This window comes from Caretta caretta, chromosome 1 (assembly GCF_965140235.1).
Source record: "Caretta caretta isolate rCarCar2 chromosome 1, rCarCar1.hap1, whole genome shotgun sequence".
NCBI lineage: Eukaryota > Metazoa > Chordata > Testudines > Cheloniidae > Caretta > Caretta caretta.
Window position 1 is genome coordinate 315956481 of NC_134206.1, and position 8529 is coordinate 315965009.

General features: G+C 51.3%; 1 pseudogene; it reads left to right on the forward strand.

Annotated features, from left to right (window-relative positions):
- Positions 1 to 2048: 2048 nt before the first annotated feature.
- LOC125637117 (tetraspanin-7 pseudogene) lies at positions 2049 to 7391 on the forward strand (annotated as a pseudogene).
- The last annotated feature ends 1138 nt before the right edge of the window (positions 7392 to 8529 follow it).

Below are 8529 nucleotides of genomic sequence, written 5' to 3' on the forward strand. Positions count from 1 at the left end.
TAGTTTTGAGATTTCAGACATACTTAGCCTATATCCATGTAGCTTCTGTCAGGCATATGACCTCCTACAGTTAATTGTGGATACTGGCATTGACACATGAGGAGAAGTTTAGACATTATATAGTGTAATCTATTGTGGTGTAACCAGGCAGACAGGAGGGGAATAGGAGTAATCTCTACTTTAGAGGCTGAAAATCCTCTATATTCCTCTGAGATTCATGTCTGTGTCAATGTTAGAGATTAGGGGTGTGACACTGATAAACCAAGTGCCAGCTCTGGCCAAGGCTTTGATGTTATCTAAGAACTGACAAACACTATTTTTACTGATTTCAGTGGAACTATTCCTGATTTACCTAGGGTGCAAATGAGGACAAATCAGGACCAGAATTTACATTATGGAAGAAGGAATCAGGTTAACAAAAGTTGTAACTGTGCAGACTCTCAATAAAATTGTACACTTCAGGATTCTTTTGCCAACTGTTATTAAAAAGGTAATAAACATTTTGTAAAAGTAATAGCATAATATAAGAAATTATTCAAGATAGAGATAGAAGACACTTCTCTGCCTGAAGGCACTTGGCATTCAGTTTTATGTCTCGCAATTCACCTGAGGAATATCTGTATCCAATGCACTGATATCACTGTGATGAACCTAAATAAAAGAGCAAGTAACAGATTGTCACATACTTTGTATGTTTTTGCCAGACCACATTAAGAAGAAACGGATTCAGGCTCAAGTTCCATGAATCACTAATTTCTAAGAAGCAATGGGGCCTACGGACAGGGCACTGGACTAGGACTCAGCAGAACTGGGCTTTATTCCCAGCTGTCTGTGATCTTGCTTCACCTTTTGTCTGCATTACCTATTTAAATTGTAAACTCTTGGGGCAGAGAGTGTTTTTTTTGCTATGTTTGTAAAGTGCATCATGGCATCCCATCTGACTTGGGCCTCTAGGTGCTACTATAGTACAAATAATGTCCATTAATGAACATTCGTGTATAACTATTTTTTTTCTCTTATTGCTCATGCTTATCTCCAGGTAAATAAAGTTAATGCTTAGCAAAGCGAAAACAGGAAGAAAGATTTCCTGTACACCTATTAATTACTCTATGGTAAATAAATCATGTTCTCCTTGACTGTATGGCTTTAGGATTTGTTTCTAGGAAGTGTCCTATGTTTGATCAAATATGGGAAATAAAATGAAAAAAAAACCCACTATAATGCATTATTTGTATGTTTTCTTTAAAACTATTTGGATTAGGCCTCTGTTTTTAGTGCTTAGAATTAAAATCAGAACCAGTAACTACAAAGGGATAGTTCCTTTGCTGAATGTAATCCCATACCACTGTAGATTCTGAAAAAAATTAATCTTGTGGTTCCAGCAGCAGAACCTTTTCATTTGACAGTGCAGTTCAAAGGCAGAGAGGAAACAATCGATCTGACATATACTCCTCCATTTATTGCACCATAAATCTATGGAGGGAGATCTGAAGAATTCGTTTATTTGTCCCTTCCAAAATCCCATATTGCTTGCTATGCACTAGCGGTACCAAAGGGAAGAGGTAGTTGCTTAGAACAGGTATGCCCTATCATTTCAAAGCTGTAGCCTGGTTTTCTACAGCATTTTTCTCGGATTGATGTGTAGGCTGGAAAGCAAAACTGGCTGGGAGGGATTGATTACAAGGCTCTTATTCCTCTTCATAACACAGTATTGCAGGCTCCCCTATACACCAGATACTTCTCTAGCTCCCAAGAAGAACCAGAAATCATCTGCTGGGCTTTGATGTGGGAGACACAAGCGATGGGAGTAGTTTCCATTGTGGAATTTTACCAGTGACTGAGAGAAAGGGAACTAAAGACAACCCTGTCACCAGCTTTTTAAATACGCAGGTGAGCAGGGTTGCTTGGCTCTCCAGGTGAGGACTCCCGGCCAGCCCTCCCTGGAAATCATCTGTGCTGTGCCCACTGGTTTTGCCGTGTAGGACTTAACTGAAAAGCGGTCTCAGAACTATACACACCTGCTCTAAACGGGAAGGCGGCGACCATGACCAGCGACTTAGCAGCTGGTGCCCTGATGCCAAGGCGGGAGGACGCGCGGCTGGAGCAGCAGCAGCAGCCTCTGGAGGGCTGAGTGACAGCTCGGGGAGGAGGTGGTCCTCTCCTCCCAGGGGGGGATCCTCCAGTGTGACGGGCGCAGCTTTTACTACAAACCCAGCCGCTCGTTACCCAGGGCAGCAGTTTGCCCACGGAGACTCTCTGTCCACGGGGATCAGCCGCTGGCAGTGCCAGCAGTAGCAGGAGGCGTCCGTGGCCACCCATCCCGCAGTGAAGAGGAGGAAGAAGACTCTGATCCGCTGCAGCCGGGAGAGAGCCGCAGAACGTCCCTTCTCCAACGACTGGCCTGGAAACCCAGTGGGGGCAGAAGCACCCAGCAGCTGCAGAACCCAAGGGCACCCCCAATCTCGTCACCACCCGGGGCAGCTTCCAAGCTGGATACCCAGCAGCACCCAACCTGGACGGCCAGCAGCGGCAGCTTCCCAGCTGGACACCCGGCTCAGCACCCTGCAGAATCAGCTTCCCAGCTGGACACCCAGCAGCGCCCTGCAGGGGCATTAGCTAAGGGTGGCATCCAGCCGCCCACAGCACCAGCTCTCCAGGGTGCCCTTCCTCACCAGCCGCAGCACCTGGTAACAGCACCCAAGGGGGCCACCCGCAGCGCCGAGGGGGCCACCATGGCACTGCTCAAGCTCTCCCTCATGGCCTTCAGCTTCGTCTTCTGGGCGGCGGGGCTGACCATGCTCACCCTGGGCATCTGGGCCAAGATCTCGCTGGGCAGCTACCTGGTGCTGTCTGCCAACCACTACCCCAACACCCCCTTCATCCTGCTGGCCACGGGCGCCGCCGTCCTGGTCTGGGGCTTCCTGGGCTGCTTCAGCGCCGCCGCCGAGCACCGCTGCCTGCTGCGCACCTACGCGGCCTTCCAGCTGGCGGTGCTGGCGGCCGGGCTGGCGGCGGGGCTCTCGGCCTTGTTCTACCGCAGGGACCTGGCCGAGGGCTTCCGGGCCGGGCTGCGGGAGGCGGTGCGCGCCTACGGCGAGGACGAGCAGAAGGCGGACGCCCTGGACTCCCTGCAGCGCGCCCTGGACTGCTGCGGGGCCGAGAGCTACCGCGACTGGCTCGCCTCGCCCTGGTCCCTGGCGCAGCCCGGGCGCAACGGCTCGGTGCCGGGCAGCTGCTGCCGGGCGCGCCGGGGCTGCCAGCACAGCCCGCTGCCGCCCGACGCCCGCGGCATCCACCGCGACGGCTGCTTCGCCAAGGTCTCCGGCTTCCTCAGCGACAACCTGTTCTACATCGCCACGGCCGCGCTGGGGCTGGCGCTGCTGCAGGGCGTGGGCATCGTGCTGGCCTGCCTGCTGGCCGCCCGCCTCCGCGCCGCGCCGCGCTGAGCGCTGCCCCCGCAGCGCCCGGCCCGGGGTGTTCCCAGCGCCCGGCCCCGCCCGCCTCCTCCGCGGGCAGCAAGGCCCGGGCTGCCCCCATCGCCCCGCCCGCAGCTTCTGCCCCTGGCTTCCCTCCCTGGAGCCCGTCCTCCTCCCAGCGCTGCGGCTGTCAGCCCCCGCAGCCCCCCTACGCTAAGCCTATCCCGGGCACCCCTCCAGCACGCCTCTGAAAACTGACTGGCCTCACTGCTGGGGGCGCTATCCTCTCCCTCCCCCAGCTGCCTGGAGAGCCGCCTGCCGCGCTTCTCCGGGGCTGGACCAGCGACACCCCACCAGCCTCTGACTCCTGTCCCCCATCCCGCCTCCTCCTCCGGGGACTGGAGCAGCAGCAACCCCCCCCCCCCCGCGTCTTATCTGCTCCCCCCACGCCCTTCCCCGCTTCTCCACCATCTGCTTGGAGAACTAGATCGGCAGCACCAGCTCTCCCCTCCTGTCCCCTTGCTTCCCCCCGGCCTCAGCCCTCCCCGGGCAGCGCATCAGCTTGTAGGCGCCCGCGGAGAGAGACTGGGCGAGAGACTTTCCCGTGTAAACAGCGGTGGGAGGAAGAACGGGTATCGCTGTCTCCCCGGCCGGGAGGCGAGACTTTCCCGTCACATACACGCCTGGCATCCCTGCAAGGGGACAGGGGCTGGGGGGTCTGGGCGCGAGAGGGGTTTGACCCGACAGCGAAGTTAGCGGAGTTTCCTTGGGGGAGAGCGGGGTTTGATTTTCCAACGGGAGCTGTCGTTATCGCGGCAGACAACGGGCGGCTGTAGGTTTCAGCCGGTGGCAGGGGCTTTCAATAGAGGCCTCTGGCGGGCGGCTAGCTCCGGGGACAGTCCTTGAAAGTGCCAGTCCCCCAGTGACACCGGCCCACCCCTGCCTTTTGCTCTTCACCTGCAGTCCAGGTGCCGCCTAGGGGGTCCTCGCTGCTGAGGGAGGTTGTGCTTCTTGAACGTAAGTTGCAGCTTTCCCCACACCCCTTCTCCTGCTGCAGCCTGCGCCCCCCGCTCCTCTCGCCGCGAGTTGTAAGCCACCCCGAGGGGCTGGGCCAGCAACAGCGCTCGGATCCGGGGATCCTTGAAGAGGCTGCAGAGCCCCCCCCCCCGCCCCATGGACCTCAGTAGGAAGAAGAGGAAGGTCTGCACGGCTCCTCACGCATCCCCTGGGGGAAGTGGAGTCACACCCCCCCGCCCCCATTCGCTTCGGACACTGGCGGGCGTCCCTTGAATCTCTGCCCCCGCCCCGCCGCTTTCCGCGAGGGAGGCCCCAGAGTCTCTTGCTGGTTTACAGAGCGATTTTCAGTCTTGCAATTCTCCCTTTGTCGAAGGGTCCTGCTTCAGCCACAGCTCTCTTCCCTCCCGCCCCAGCCCCTGAAAAAGCTGCTGCCGGGAGGAAACCCGCTGTCACTACCGCCGCAGCGTGTGCGGGTGCGAAATGCGACCGCCTTGCGTTCCCCGCCGATCCGCTGCCGGACGGCGAAAGGCCGCGCCGTAGCCGCCCTAGCCAAAGGAAAAGGTCACCTTTAAGAGCTCGTTTTTGCTTCCCCACGTCCCCGCTTTAGTTTCCCCTAAAATGGGCATTTACCCTGCCGTCTTAACCTTTGTCTCCCTTCGGACTCGAGCCCTCCATAGGCAGAGCGGTGTCCTTTTTATCCTGCCCGCTAGAGGAGTGGTAAGGGGGTAAGCAGAAGGCTTTGGGGACGGCAGAAAGAGGATGGTTTCTGCAGGCGGAAGGCAGTTTCAGGCTGGAATTTTTGCAAGAGGAACTTGCTACCTTCAGTGAAATTGGCTGCAAAAGGCTATTCGCCATGGGCTGTCCGAACGGCAGGGAATTTTTTTAACAGCAGCGATCACAAGCTACATTTGAATTGAGCGAGCCAAGCTAGGAGGCCTGGAGCTTCTGGCTGACAGCGCTCCCGTCAAAACGTACAATCGCCCTCCTTAGTCATTGGAATAGCCACCTAAAGGATTAGTAGGGGTTGCAAGATCTAGCCCAAAGTGCATGAAATAAATAGAAGGGGCAGTTGCTTGTTAGCATTGTAGGGCTTCCTCCCAGGGAAGCCTAACCAGCCCGTCTTCTCCTAAACCCACCTCTGGCTTTTTAACTCGTTCTCTTTTGCTTGTTCCGTAGGAATGGGATTGATGGAGGCGGAGCGGGGAAGTGGTCAGTTACTAATATTTCTGCATGTCAGAGACTCTTCCCTCTCACTAAGGAAGGAGGGAAGGACAGAGCCGGGGAACCCGCTTAGCCAATAAGCTATTTGAATGTGATTGTCCCCACGCTGCAGCCTCAAGGAGAGCTGGGTGACTGCAGTTTTCAGCTGTGCCCACTCCAAGCTGGGTGTACCTGTGCAAAGGAGGAAAGAGATCTTTCCGATCCCTGCCTTTGCAGGAAGAAAAGGTCCTCTTCTGTTACTCAGCCTGAAAGGAGCGCTGTCCACAGTCCCGGGAATTTCAATCCCAGACCTTTGCAATTGCACTGGACAAGCTCCATAGTTAAGCCCAGAGTCCGCTTACAATTAGCTGGAAAGGGGCTTGCTCGACAGGATTCCAAGTGGGCAGCTTTAGGGCAGTGGTTTTCAGTCTGTGGGCCGGACCCCTGGGGGGCTGCACTCTATGTTTAAGATTTCCAAAGGGGTCCACCTCCATTCAACATTAGGGGTCCATACATGCAAAAAAGATGCCCTAGAGCAGTGTTTTCAAGTCTTCTTGAGGGAGAAGAACCTCACCAAAAATTCTTACCTTTGGGATCAAATATTGCTTTATTATATTTCACATTATTTTCATAGCTACATCATGTGGGTCCCTGGCCTAGGCCATATACTACCTATGGTTTGGTTCACATGGAATAATTTTTACCCATTGAATTTTCCCCCAGAATGTAGCCCTGCATTGATTCTTTGGCGTAAGAAACCATTATGGGGTGGAGGCTGGGAAGAGGTTTCCCCCATGAGAAAAATCTTTGGGCAGTAGCTCTCCTCTTCTTGCCTGTCTACATAATACCTTTCACAAGGGGCCTGGTCCTGACTGGGGCATTTAGGCACTACCACAACACAAACAACCACCAGGAGCAACTTTTTGCATGCTCTTATTTAAGACATTACTTGCACCAGTTAATTTTCAGGGGGATTCTCTTCCTCTTCAATCAGATTGCAGACTATCATTCCAACCTCCTCCCCTTAGCAGAAAGGGACACAGTTATTCGTTCTTTTTTTTTAAGTTTAACTATTACTATATTTAAAAATCCTGCTCCAATAATTTCATTTCTGGGACCCTGATTCAAATGATCCTTTTTCATTCTAGAGCCTAGTCACTAGGTGTTGTGTGTTAATGTATTAACTATAGTGCCATATTTCTCCGAGTGAAATCAGTGGCAAAACTCCTATTAACTTCAAAGGGAAGAGGGTCTGGTTCTTATTTTGAAAGATGACTGAGTCTTTGTTCTTTAACAATACTTGGAAATCTCAGTCTTTTCCATTGTTTAAAGTTTAACACCACATCTCCTGTTCTGTTACTCAGCCATGTCCTTACTTACGAGAAAGTCTGCCTGATTTCAGTGAGAATTTGTCCCGACTGCAAGTCCAGGTTTATTGAAAATGCAAAAATGTTTTCTTCAAGGAATCAGTTACAATTTGAATGTTAATCACTGTGTCTGGTTTGTCTATACTACTCAGAAAGGTACAATATCAAGGATGTGATTAACCAAGCTTAGTATTTTGCTATTTGTTTAAGAAATATTAACAAAATTACCATAGGCTTATTATTTTATAATGCCTTGATGTTGTTGACAACTTATAACATGAAGTAAATAGCTATTTCCAAGAGGAAGATGTATATGTATTGATATTTAATTGAGTCTGCTGAACAGATACTCCAAAGAATGCTAATGATTAAAAGTCATTTTTCACAGTCAGCCGGAGTGTTTAAACCAATATCTCAGTGTTTACAGTGTAAGAAGTGTAATACAACTCACAGGTAGGACAAAAGAATACAGTGCAATTCAGGCATATAAACTGATTCTGCAAATCCTTACTCACACAAGTAATATTTGCAAGACTGAGCTCTTGTTTGGAAAATAAAGGACATCAGTTCACTTACTCAGAGAATTATTCTGATCTGAGTGGATATTTTTCTTCATGAGCTGAAGGGTAGTTTTGAGATACATACAAAAACAATTGACAAAAAGTTAATTGCTGCTTTATCTTGACTGTCAATTTCCCCAGATATTAGAGCCAGTCAGGCAACCTACTACAGGCCAGCTGTGTTCATTAGGTTGCTCAATAACTAGCTCTGTTGCAGGCTGCACTTCTGTCAGTTGCAGCTCCAAACTCCTGCCCTCCTTGCTATATTTTAGAAGGTGTAGTGGCACTAAAAAGCTCTCTTGTTTTAACTGCATTTCCTGTAGTACTATCATGTCACAACATTTATTCAAGGCCTGAGTCCTGTACCTATCCAGTGGAATGTAATGCAGAACAATCAGCCATCCATCTCACTAATTGATCCTTCTAAGTCTGGATGTAGCAGCCCTTCTGCCAATTTCGTGAACTTTCACAAAACGTTGTTAGGAAACTAACGGTGGAAAATTGTTTCAATTTCAATGATACCATCCTTTTCTGTTACAATTTTGGCAACACTTATCAGGATCTGATCCTGAGAGGTGCTGAGTACCAGTAGCTCTTGCTGAGGTCCATGCTGTACAGATAGTCCCATTGATTTCAGTAGGTCTACTTACTAAAGTAAGGCTGGGACTACACTACAAATTTAGGTCACCGTAAGTTGCCTTGCATCAAGCTATGTGTGTATGTGTCTCCACACAAATTTGTCTCCAGCAATGTAAGCTCTCCTTTACAGTGATTCAGTAAAACTACGTCCCCAAATGGCATATAGCCATAGGCTCTGACTCCATGAGTGCTCCGGGACTGGAGCATCCCTGGATAAAAAATAGTGAGTGCTCAGCACCCACCGGCAGCCCTGTGGATCAGCTTCTCCTCCTCTCCCCCCAGCACCTCCCACCCGTCGCAGATCAGCATTTTAGCAGCATGCAGGAGGTG